At 36.7% G+C, this 13,841-nt stretch overlaps 1 protein-coding gene across 1 annotated transcript in view; it reads left to right on the forward strand.

The window, feature by feature from the left end:
• The first annotated feature begins 10,239 nt into the window (after positions 1–10,239).
• LOC143231073 (stAR-related lipid transfer protein 13-like) overlaps positions 10,240–13,841 on the forward strand; it is a 170,774-nt gene continuing 167,172 nt past the window's right edge. Inside the window, exon 1 of the mRNA XM_076465607.1 lies at positions 10,240–10,636. The gene's annotated coding sequence lies outside the window, so the exon portion shown is untranslated. The remainder of the gene's footprint in view (positions 10,637–13,841) is intronic.

The raw sequence follows: 13,841 nt of genomic DNA on the forward strand, positions 1-13,841 counted from the left end.
TCCGAAATGCCACCCCCCAAAAAAAATTCTGTCCATTATATTATTTGTTGTTGTTTAGAATTAAGCACAAAGCTACACAGTTGGCTATCTGTGCTCTGCTCACCACAGATATCGAAACCCGGTTTTTAGCGTTGTAAGTCCGCAGATATATCGCTGAACCACGGGAGGCAATTTAATTAGTTGTTCTTTTGAATTAAGCACAAAGCTACACAATGGGCTATGTGTGCCCTGCCCACCACGGGTATCGAAATCCAGTTTTTAACTTTGTAAGTCCACAGACATACCGCTGAGCCACTGGGGGGCCGTTATTTTATCAACTTTCTATAATAACGGTTATGAAACAAAACAAAACACAAGTTTTACTAAGCTCTTACAGAATTTTAAGGAATCATAAACTTGAAAATGCTACTGGTTTTATTTTTAAAGAAAACTGAATAAAAAATTAGCTAAATGTTTTAAACATTGTTTTTGAAAAAACTAAACAAGTGAGTTTCACGAAAACATTACTTTCATCTGACAAATATTTGAAGCCTAACCAATGATAAAATTATCTATTTTTTCCATGAATAACTTAGTTTACTTTTGGAGTTTATCAAAACTCAGAAAATACCGTTCTTTTTGCGCTTCTGTCACGTGCGATGTACACACTGTCTTAGAAATTGAAAATGTTAGCACCTAGCAGTTTTTTTTTTTTCATGCAACACGTTTGATAGCATAACCAATTGGAAAAAACAATGTTAAAGCTACCTTGGAAATGTATCATCAACTTGTATATTGTCAAAACGATTAACAACGTATAAAGTTTTTATATCGTTTTGGTGTTGAAATGTTATATACCGTGTTTCTCCGATAATAAGACCTACCCATAAAAAAAGACCTAGTGTGATTTTTGGGGATAGTTTTAATATAAGCCCTACCCTTAAAATAAGCCCTAGTTAAGAGTGGCAGGAAGAGGAAAGAAATAAAAAAAATTAATCTATTAATTAGTTTAATAGTTAGTTAATTAGTTTGTTTAAGTATTAATCAGTTAGTTTAATAGTTTGATAATAGTTTATTTTAAATGGTTAGTTTAATAGTTTTACTTTGTAACTTCATTTTTTTAATATATCAAAATAGGACATCCCCGAAAATAAGCCCTAGTGTCATATTTTGGAGTGAAAATTAATATAAGCCCTGTCTTATTTTCGGAGAAACACGGTACTAAACGTTCGTGCTGGAGCAGTTTTACGGGAAAAGGTTTCACATGAAAATGAGCTATCAGGTCTAAGAACCTTTAAATGCCAAGGTCAGCTCCCAGCACCACCAGAACCATGTTCCGATAAACCTGTTTTTTATTTTATTTTTTTATTATTCTCAGTTGAAATATGTGCCCGACAGACGAAATAATTGCTAAAGCTTCTATTGGTGATGCTTAGAAAATATTTCATCCATATGAATCGTATGATTTTGTAACATAAAGTTTTCCCTAATTTCTCAATATTTGGCTTTATTTTGGTGTATGTATTGGCATATCAATGTATTCTTAAGACGGCTGTTATGAGTATTAGCACGTCAATTAAAATAAAGTACAGAACAACGTTTTGGCCTTCTTAACTAATTTTCAGGTTATATTCATACCAGCCATCTTGAGAATACATTTTTACATCAAGTGGGTTTCGCGGCCCGACATGGCCAGGTGGGTTAAGGCTTTCGACATCCCTGTCGCACCAAACATGCTCGCTCTTTAGCCGTGGGGGCGTTATAATGTGTCAGTCAATCCCACTATTCGTTGGTAAAAGAGTAGCCCAAGATTTGGCGGTAGGTGGTGATGACTATTTGCCTTCCATCTAGTCTTACACTGTTAAATTATGGACGGCTAGCGCAGATAACCCCCGAGTAGCTTTACGCAAAATTCAAAACAAACTGACGTTTTTTTTTTGGTTTTTTTTATTGTTATTATCCCTGTATCTCTCAAGTTTAGAATCTTATGACTGTTGACGGGAATGTTATCTTTGGCTGTATTAAACATCTCAGTAATGTGATGGGCCCGGCACGGCCAAGCGCGTTAAGGCGTTCGACTCGTAATCCGAGGGTCGCGGGTTCGAATCCAAGTCGCACCAAACATGCTCGCCCTTTCAGCCGTGGGGGCGTCATCATGTTACGGTCAGTCCAACTATTCATTGGTCAAAGAGTAGCCCAAGAGTTGGCGGTGGGTGGTGATGACTAGCTGCCTTCCCTCTAGTCTTACATTGCTAAATTAGGGACGGCTAGCGCAGATAGCCCTCGAGTAGCTTTGCGCGAATTTCAAACAACAAAACAGATGAACAAAGTTTTTAACGTAAAAAGTGAATCCTGCCCCTCGCTAGTACAGCGGTATGTCTCCGGATTTATAACGCTAAAATCAGGGGTTCGATTCCCCTCGGTGAGCTGAGCAGATAGCCCGATGTGGCTTTGCTATTAGAAAAACACAAACACACACACAAAGTGAATCCAATGAACGACCAAAACTTGCAATTTTCGTGTTGGACCTTTCCATAAAAATCCTCAAAAACGTTTAACAAGATATTGTGCTAATAAATCATAATTTTAAATGCAAACCAAGACAGTTACAAAATGACGCTTAAATATACGACCAAGTTCGTTTTAAATTTGAGAGTAAAATTTCATTTCAATATTTTTGGAGAGCTTGAATGACGTAGGTTAACAAATTACAGATATTTCTTAATAACTATTAACTACAAAACCGCTATTCTGTCGCTGCAATAGTTGGAAAGGTTTCCAAGTTTATTATCTTTGTTTCATTGTAATTCCTTAACGTTGCCGTTGAATAGCTCACTCGTGATAAAATGTGATGCGTTTTGAGCATAGGGTGAAACGTTTTCAGGTCATTGTGTATTACCGCGTTCCTAGTGATTCATTACTGTAAAAAAAGACAATAAAATAGTATTAAGAACTTCTACGAGAGGGATAAACATAAACTAAAATTTAATTAAAATGTTAAAATTATTCTGGTTGCTCAACGGAAAGTTTGAGAGTTTATACCGCTAGATTTCGGGTTTTCAATCCCTGTGATGAACAAAGCAAAGATTCTCTGTTTGGCAGTTTTGTGTTAACAAAAAACAACAAAAAGAAAACAAACTGAAATGAAATATTAGTGTTTTGCGACTGAAAAGTAAAATTTATTATAAGAATTTATTTGTTTTAGAGCTAAGCCTTATTGAATTAAAATATTAGCGTTTTATGACTGAAAAATAAAAATTATTGTAAGAAATTATTTATTTGTTTTAGAAAAAAAGCAACATTAAATTCTTTGCGATGACCACAGTGGGGAATCGAATCCCGGATTTTAGCATTGTAAGCTCGTGAACTTATCATTGTTTCACCAAGTGGTTATTAAGAGAATAAACGTACTTGAAATAAAGATAAACCAGAGAAGAAATACTGATTGCAGTACATACTTGAGTACCAAACATTAAATTGTATTCAGTACGGAATATTTATCCTCACATATTTCTGTTTTACTTGATTTAGCAGGGTTTGCATTCTTAGATGCTGAATCATATCAGTATTTCGATTTTGTTTGTTCGAAATACAAAGCTATACAATGGGGTTTCCGTGTGTATGTTTTCTTATAGCAAAGCCACATGGGGCTATCTGTTGAGTACACCGAGGGAAGTCAAACCCATGATTTTAGTGTTGAAAATCCGTAGACTTATCGCTGTACTAGCGATGCCATTAAGGGCAAAAGTCAGTTAATAATTAGTAATTGAAATATGTTAATAATGAATGATATACTAAAGTTTTAACTCAATTCCTAAAGCTTCTAACGTTGGTCATGATTTTTAATGTATATCCATGAATTTGTTTTGGTGAAAAACATTGAGCGACTATCATTTCATACATTTGTCACTCGGCTCTGATAGAAGCCATCTTGTTCGAAGTATATGTTTATCAGCTTCTAAAAAAAATATTTACTCAAACTGAAAAACAAAACAACAACCATAAAAACTACAACACATTTATCTTCTGTCATTATAAATATTCTTGAAAATTTTAAACTTGTTCATAGTTTTTTTTTTCTAATATATAATCACATTATTATTAATCTGTTTTCAGGGTTAGGTATTCTGAGAATGGATGCAAACATCCTGTTAAATAAAGCTCTCTTTGTTATGTAGCGAACTAGAGGGAAGGGGAAAAAAAAGAGGGGGGTTGTAATAAATTCGTCCTACATTTACAAAGTATATAAAGCAAAGACAAAGCAAACAGAGTTATAAGACATAAAGATGTAACGCTCAACGAGTCCACTTTAACGTTGGTTGTCAGTGAATTTTCAACAGTCTCTTCAGATATCATTTAAGTGATGTTAAGAGCTCTAGTGTGAGCGGCTGGCTAAACGAAGACCTGCCAAATCCTTTCGAGTTTTTTTTAAATCCCTGTGAAAGAAATCACAAAATGAAGTATATGTGATTCAACGTTATATTTTACGGTATAAAGGGTTTCTTTATTAAATTTATCTAACTTCAAAGTATATGATTGTTTTTTATGAATTTCGCGCAAAGCTACACGAGAGCTACCTGCGCTAGACGTCCCTGATTTAACAGTGTAAGACTAGAAGGAAGACTAGTCATCATTACCCACCGCCAACTGTTGGGCTACTCTTTTACCAACGAATAGTGGGATTGACCGTCACATTATAATGTCCTCACGGCTGCAAGGACAAGCATGTTTGGTATGACGGGGATTCGAACCCACAATTCTCAGATTACGAGTTGAGTGCCATAACCACCTGATCATGCCGGGCCGTAAGGGAAGGCAGCTAGTTATCACCACCCGCCGCCAACTCTTGCGCCAATGAATAGTGGGATTCACGGTTTCAGTATAAAGCAACCATGATTGAAAGGGCGAGCATGTTTGGTGTGACAGGGATTCGAACCCCCAACCCTCAGATTACAAGTTGAGTGCCTTAACCACCTGACCATGCAGTGCCTCCAAAATATATGAAAAAAATAATAACAAGTATAAATATAAAACTTTGAAAATGTGACGCTTTAACCCGACTTTCATGAGTAGAGAAGTACCTAATGTTCTCTGAAAATAACTTATCTTCTTTTAATCAGTGTTCTCAAGTTAATTTGAACAACCTCCCGACTTATTACCTTAATGTGGTTCATATAAGAATACAGAAATGCGTGTTTTCTTATAGCAAAGCCACAGCAGGCTATGTGCTGAGACCACAGAGAGAAATCGAACCCCTGATTTCAGGGTTGTAAACTCGTAGACTTACCGCTTAGTTCAGACTTAGTTTCTAATGCTTCGCCATTTTTTGGCGTCTAAACTCTAAATTTTCATGTATGATATAAATAACACTTTGGATAATATTTTCTCTCTCATTATATAATCTAAGGACAAGTTCCGGTAGTGACGAAAGATCTCCTGGACAGTGACTTGTGGAGAACAAAAATTAGACCTGAAATGTTATTTTCACGTGATTTTGATTGCGAATTCGTAAAGGACGAATTTAGAGGAATGTGAAAAAAACAATCTGTAGTTTATGAGAGTTAGTTCACATATTTTAGACGCATCTATGGTTAACCCCTTACCAACGACATAACGGTAAAAATTGAAGGCTTACAACAATAAAATTCAGGTTTCAGTATTCTTGGTGGACACAGCATAGATATCCCATTGTGTAACGTTGTGTCTAACTACAAACAAACAAACCTCCTGGAATATCGAATTTTAATTAATTTTCGTTTTGTTTGAAATTATAGGCTTGCTTATGTTCAAGCTTTCTATATAATAAATACATGACACACGCTTTCAACTGAATGGAACATTGTTATGCTATTTGAGCAACTTGCTATCGTTTATAACTGTTTTTTGGCTACCTAAGTTCATTATACAATTTACATAATATCTTAAGTAACCTCGTTGACAGCCAGAACACATAACTGTGTATTAATTACACAGTGAGACACAATATTTGTGTTTATAAGAGAGAGTTAAGGCTTCAAACCTGGTAAAAACACTGTATTAATAACCATTATTTTGCAAGTGCTAGTATAGGAAATAAACTATTATATCTATTATAACACAAACAGTCCATCAACACTTAATCTCTCAAGTTTAGAATCTTATGACTCTTGACGGGAATGTGATCTTTCGCTGTATTAAACACATATTTAAATCTCAGTAATGTGACGGGCCCGGCATGGCCAAGCGCGTTAAGGCGTTCGACATGTAATCCGAGGGTCGCGGGTTCGAATCCAGGTCGCACCAAACATGCTCGCCCTTTCAGCAGTGGGGGCGTCATCATGTTACGGTCAATCCCACTATTCGTTGTTAAAAGAGTAGCCCAAGAGTTGGCGGTGGGTGGTGATGACTAGCTGCCTTCCCTCTAGTCTTACACTGCTAAATTAGAGACGGCTAGCACAGATAGCCCTCGAGTAGGTTTGCGCGAAATTCAAAAACAAACAAACTGTAATGTGATACTGAAAAAAAAACCAAAAACATTTTACATCAACCGTACTCAAAAGCGCAGATTTCATATGAAAAGAACTTTTATTTTGCAGGCATGTTGATGTACATAAATGAATCATGTTTAATTTAATGTCATAAAAGATCTGTAACATCAGTAACACCATCATAAGACGTGATTTTTCTTTTGAGTGTCCCTGCGTGTAAAGATGTAGCGTTCACTTATTGCACGTAAACGAAATAGTACTTTTAATAAATTAGGTAATTTAATAGTGTTTTTCTTTTGCTATTTTTTTCACATTTCATACCTATATGTATGGTGTACAGTACCTAACGCAGCATACTCCCCACATAATATTTATGGGAAGAATGGTATTCCATAATAATTATACTTCAATCTATATCTACGTGTTTAGGACATACAATAAAAACTTTCTCTCGGGCGATTGCTACTGGCTGTGATTATTAACACGTATCTTACGAGTTATCGATTTTCGTTAATCGAGAAGAGATGAACCTGAGACGAGAGTGGAATGGAAAGAAATACCTATTTACCACAGAAGTGTTAGGTCAGTTTTATCACTGAAAAATACTCGTGGATGGGTAACTGGACCTGTCTACAATATATATTCCACTCAGGTTTATACAGCCGTACGTATGTTGTTCGTTGTGATGAATGTCTGCTTATATCGGGGTTGAGTTTTGCAACTTTGTGGTTCGTAAGTTCTTTTGTGCAAGAGCAGACGACCTTGGATTTTGTACACGGAGCAAAAAGGTCAACTTGAAGAAGATGCTGCAAATTTGAAGAAACCGACATGACATGAAGCTTTATGAAGGTTGAAGCTACATGACACGGAGCTTAATGAAGCTTGAAGCTATATGACATAGAGCTTAATGAAGCTTGAAGTCATATGACATGGAGCTTAATGAAGCTTGAAACTACATGACATGGAGCTTAATGAAACTTGGAGCTATATGACATGGAGTTTAATGAAGCTTGAACCTACATGACATGAATCTTAATGAAGTTTTAAGCTATATGACATGGAGTCAAACGAAGCTTGAACCTACATGACATGAATCTTAATGAAGTTTTAAGCTATATGACATGGAGTCAAACGAAGCTTGAAGCTATATGACATGGCGTCGAACGAAGCTTGAAGCTATATGACTGGAGCCTAATGAAGCTTAAGGCTATCTCATATAGCAAATCATGAAGACTGAAGCTACATGACATGGCGTCCAGAGAAGCTTGAAGCTACCTATCTGTATGTCTTTTTTTTTTGTGGCCTGGCATGGCCAGATGGGTTAAGGCGTTCAACTCGTAACTTGAGGGTTGCAGATTCGAATCCCCGTCGCACCAAACATGTTTGCCCTTTCAGCCGTAAGGGCGTTAAAAGTGACGGTAAATCCCACTATTTGTTGGTAAAAGAGTAGCTCAAGAGTTGGCAGTAGGTGGTGATGATTAGCTGTCTTTCCTGTAGTCTTACACTGCTAAATTAGAGAAGGCTAGCGCAGATAGCTTTCGTGTAGCTTCGCGTGAAATTCCAAAACAAACAAACAAATTTGCCAAAACAATTGGTAAAATTGTTTGTTTGTTAGTGATCAACGTTTTTACATTTTTTTTCCGAACTTTGGTCATAATTAAATTTTTAGGGTTCCCTAAAGCCAATTACTTTATTAATTTTGTCATTTTAAAGAATACGATATCCATTTCAATCGTCTTTCTTGCTACACTACTTTAATACAAACTAGTAACCTGTACGCACATCGTTTTGTTAGACAGTGCCTGGCGTAAATAGTTTTGCTGGTACACAAGTACTGATGTCTATACATACAACGGCTTTAAGGAAAGTCGTTTCTGTATTGTACTATAAACCTAATGTATAATTTAAACCAATGGAAAGAGTCGTTTGAAGGTAAAAATAATCTGTAACGGTGACCATAGTGTTTTATCTAGCCTACAGCATTCCCCTATCATACGTAACTCGGTTTGATGGAAAGTTAATATTAGTTATGACGAAAATCAGTCAGAGTTAAGAGAGGAAGTTCAGCTGCCAAGCTCGTGCGTCTGTGGTGAGTGTGTGACGAAAGGATTGCTCACCATTTCTGATCAAACTTCCTTTAAAGTTAGTTTTCTGGTAACATAACGTAGAACGAGTTGCTTAATAATAAGATTTCAGTAACGGGTTTTCTTGAAAGTTGTTTAATCAGTATTTCTACGAACATAAAATTGATTTTCTTCAATCTGGAGATTTATTTAGATTAAAAAAAATATTAGTTCATAAGTCAGACAGAAGTATTTAATACATTAGACCCGCAGGGCAACCGTACAGCGTTTTCGTTGTTGTCTTCAGTTGAGAAGATTTCAATAAACAATTGATTATCGAAGCTCTTATAACTTGAAAAACTTTAGGTAAAAATGCAGGATTTTTAATAATTCGTTTTGTATACAAGTTACGAGATGTGTTAAGCCAGTAAGGTTTTACTAAAGCTTCATTTGAATATTTTTATACTGATCGCTGTAACGTCTCATCAGTATTAACTGATCTTCAAGTGTCGCCAATGCTAGTTTATTTTTAAACCCACAAATGATGCTGCAAGTGGTCCTTGCTAATTTCTGTTGTGTGCGCTCACTGAAGTCCGGCCCGGCATGGCCAGGTGGGTTAAGGCGTTCGACTCGTAATCTGACGGTCGCGAACTCAAATCCCCGTCGCACCGAATTTACTCGCCCTTTCAGCCGTGGGGACGTCATAATGTGTCGATCAATCCCACTATTCGTTGGTAAAAGAGTAGCCCAAGAGTTGGCGGTGGGTGGTGACGACTAGCTAGCTGCCTTCCCTCTTGTCTGACACTGCTAAATTAGGGACGGCTAGCGCGGATAGCCCTCGTGTAGCTTTGTGCGAAATTCAAAAACAAACACATGTATGTGACCTTTTGATGTACAAGAAATCAAAAAGTAGTAAATAGTGAACAATTTGCTATAACATTATTTCCGTGATTAATGTCAAAGTTCATTTTCCGTCGGTTCATTCAAACTTTCCTATAGAGAATGACGAAAGCTGTTTTCAATGAGTGTTACGTTCAATCCATGACGTCTACAAATTCGATCTAAATTCTCAATCCTAGTTTATTAAATCCGATTATCGCTGACAAGATGTCATTGACCACACAGTTTCAAACATCCCTCAATCCTGGGAGAGAAAACACAATCATATTGTGAAAATGCAACTTTAATTAAGGTTCATTTTGCTGTATATTTATATAAATCTTGAGGTTAAAAATACTCTCTTTCTTTGTTAAGAACACTTATTTAATTTCAGTTTGTTTAATGGTCATTATGTTTTATTGGTTTTTACTTCGAAGAGTTAAGTTCTGGCACGTTATAAAATGAACTATCTCTGAATTTGTTGACGAGGAACCACCCACTTTCAGAAAATAAAATGTAGATAGGGCTTGAACACACGATTTCACCCGTGCCCATCGCGAGCATTAAAACGCGGTTTTTAGTGTTAATAAGCCTTTAGACTCACCACTGTGCCAGTAGGGGGCAGCACGTTGGTGTAGTGTTGTGTAAATGAAACAAAAGTTATTCTGAACTGACTTATAAAAACTTATATCATAAATAACATCAGTCTTGTTTTCGTTCATATGTAGCTCCTTTCTCTCCCTTATTGACAAATATAGACTCGTCCTATTTGATCTTTGCCTCTCGTTATTGGTTGACGTAAGACTTTCCACTTAGCGTAAGGGTCTAATCACCTCGACTTCACGTACACAATGTTCAGTAGGGTATACGTACCAATGTAGTGGGCTATCCACAGCTGGGTGTCCCAAGTTTGAATGGGTGTACTTGCTAGTGTTTAGTCATTCTTTTCAAGAAACTTTTCTTAGAAAATAAAACCTTACTGCCGTGTTACGAACACTAACTTCTAGGCTGAAACGCGCGTGCCTCGCGTAGTTAATAGATTTCTAGCCCGAGGAGTGGACAAGCATCCTAGGTTAAAAATTGAAAATTTAGATCAACTGGTCTTTTTCTTTCATAGAAGTGTAAGTCTTTATTTGTTAGAGAGTGCTACAGTAACGTTCTAAATCGGAGTGGAGTTCGGGTACTTGACTTACGGAGCAACACACCAACGTTGAAGTATCAGAGAAATTCGTCTTTCGTTAAACTCTAGTAAGTATAAAAGAGTATATTTTTATATAACAACTGAACTGTAGTAATGCTCAAACTTGAGAGAAAACAACGCCCCCCGAAGTTTTTAGATGTATTATTAATTAATCAGGCTAAAACGTAAAGAATTTGCGTTTCGTAGTATGACGTTTCTAATTGTATTCCATTTCCACCTGTTACGAGACTTGCTTTGTTACGCTCTTGTTTTAAAACGTTACGCAATATAAAATAATCCTCTAAGTAGTTTGACACTTTCCGCCCCCTTTCACCCCAGTGGCATAGCGGCATGTTTACGTACTTACAAAGTTAAAAAACGGGTTTCAATACTCGTGGTGGGCAGACACCTTACACCTTTAGGCACAGTGAGTAAAACTTAAAGTAATCGAGCTACTTTATCTCGTTCAAACACATGCATATTAAGCGAGATAAATCACAGTACAGCATCCTTTCATATAGACTGCTCTTAGATGCGTAGCGTGTTTTGCTAGACTTGATGGCGCACACTAGCCGGATTAGCGAATGAACTGCTATTTGGTTCATAGAAGAACTATGCCAAGTTGCTGGATAACGGCAAGTAATTTATTTAACTCAATAATCAAACCATTGCAGTTGAAACATGGCATTAGGCCCAGTTTCGTTCACCCTGTCGATCCACGAATGGTATTTTTATTAATAGAGCTGTTTATATTCTTTCTGTTTGTTTTTTTTAAAGTAACAACAATGGTGATATGGAAGTGTAATTGTGGGCATTGTTGTCAGCATTTCTCTGATGTGACCTTGGTAATAACTCGGCCGTTCATGCTGTAGTTAGGTAGCTAATAGTAATAGTCAAATATTACTTACATTTTTATTTATTTATTATTATTCTTTCACGAGGGGCATATGTGACGTCAAACCAAACTGTTGTTGCGTCAGAAGAGGCGGTAATCTAGATTATATAGTACTACCGACTGAGAGAAGGGTAGCCATTTTTGAAATACAACTTTCATAAGTAATATGACCAAGGTTCAAACGAAAGATTAAGGGTCATTGGAAATACAGTACTAGAAACAAAAATTGACCTTGGTGTTTCAAGTATTTTTATTACTTGATTTCGATGTACTTGATCGAGTCAGTTAGACACTTCCTGCCCCTTATTGTAAAACTACATATTATGATAAGGGGTTGCCGTATCTGTAGGTACACTGATAAAAAATGTAGGGAGAAAAACAGTATCATATTTTATCGCACTAATGAATTTTCTTTAGAACTTCTTTTGTAGGCGTTCCGTGATTCGTCAAGTGTTTTTGCACTCACAAAATCTACAATCAAAGGCAACAACAAAAAACACCAATATATTTATAAATATATAAATATATACATACAGAAAAAAACAGGTTTTGTGGCATCTTTCACACAATTCAGGCTTCAATATACAGGGTGGCCCGTAAGTCCCTACCCATCCATATATCTTGTGTATCCAGTGTATCTGTGTGCTGTCCCTCATTCTAATTGCGCTCATGTACCCACGTACTTGTCACAATACGCTCTTCAAGTGTAAATGAGCTTATATCGGCCATATTTCTCTGAAAAAATAAATTTATAATACATGCGTAATTGAGTATAACATAATAACATATGGATGGGCAGGGACTTACGGAGGCCCGGCATGGCCAAGCGTGTTAAGGCGTGCAACTCGTAATCTGAGGGTCGTGGGTTCGCATCTCCGTCGCGCCAAACATGCTCGCCCTTTCAGCCGTGGGGGCGTTATAATGTTACGGTCAATCCCACTATTCGTTGGTAAAAGAGTAGCCCAAGAGTTGGCGGTGAGTGGTGATGACTAGCTGCCTTCCCTCTAGTCTTACACTGCTAAATTAGGGACGGCTAGCGTAGATAGCCCTCGAGTAGCTTTGCGCGAAATTCCAAAAATCAAAAACCAACCAGGGACTTACGGGCCACCCTGTAGTTTTGACGCAAGTCACACTTCAAGATAGTTTTCGCAGAACTCACAATTCTTGACAGTTTTCCAAAACTTAAGCTTTATGTTAGTTTTTACTCAACTCAGGTTTTATAATATTTTGTCACTCAAATTCTGAGCACCAGACAACAGCGCCAACATTAGTGAAGCATAGTTATTGTAATTCTTGTAGTTTCTCAATATGTTATACTTAATCAGGAAGCGTGTGGAGTAACACGACTGAATCCAAACAATTAACGTATATTAAAAGTAATTAATGAAATATGAATAATTAGAAGTCAGGAAGTATATATATACATATAAAATTATGTGAGTGTATTTAATAAGTGACAACATCAGAGAAAACATTCATATTTGCGGGTGTATACTTTACTGTGTTTAACAATCTAGGACACACACATATATATATATATATGCGTTTTTCCTGCATATTAACATTAAGTTCCTGTGGCATATCTCGCACAAAATCATTTCCCAAACTATTCCAGCTATGTTTTAATACTGAGAACACAAACACCAGCAAAACACGTAAGCCATACATCAGTTACCAGATAAACACGTCGATAAGACAGATAATCCGAAATTCACATGACATGAACAGGCTAAACTTATATGGATAATACTATAAGTTATAAGGTATTTTTTTACAGTGTTTGGGAGTTACCAGATGCATAAAAATATAAGCTGATTATAACATAAAAATTCTACATTTATAATTCATAAAACGAGTAACGAATTTTAAAAATACAGTCGATATAAAAATACAGCAATTACCGGTATTAAACACTTTCTTAAGTTTCTCAATCTTATGACGTTGCGCACAAACTTATAGCCAAATGTAACAGTTATTAGCGTTGAAATACTGTGGAACTTACCATTGTTATAACATATACCAAGAGCGAGAAGGATGTTTGGGCCCGGCATGGCCAGGTGGTTACGGTGCTCGAATCGTAATGTGAAGAATGCGGGTTCGAATCCCCGTTACAATAAACATGCTCGCCCTTTCAGCCGTGCGGACGTTATAAATGGCGGTCAATTTCACTATCTGTTGGTAAATGAATAGCCAAAGAGTTGGCGGTGGGTTGTGTTGACTAGCTGCCTTCCCTCTAGTTTTACACTATTAAATTAGGGATGGATAGTGCAGATAGCCTTCGTGTAGCTTTGCGCGAAATTCAAAATAACCAATCACAGTATTTTAGTTTTTACAAGTCCCGTATCAAAATACGTCCCAGCGTTTACCAAACACACAGT

The sequence above is a fragment of the Tachypleus tridentatus genome, chromosome 10 (genome assembly GCF_004210375.1).
Source record: "Tachypleus tridentatus isolate NWPU-2018 chromosome 10, ASM421037v1, whole genome shotgun sequence".
Taxonomy (NCBI): domain Eukaryota; kingdom Metazoa; phylum Arthropoda; class Merostomata; order Xiphosura; family Limulidae; genus Tachypleus; species Tachypleus tridentatus.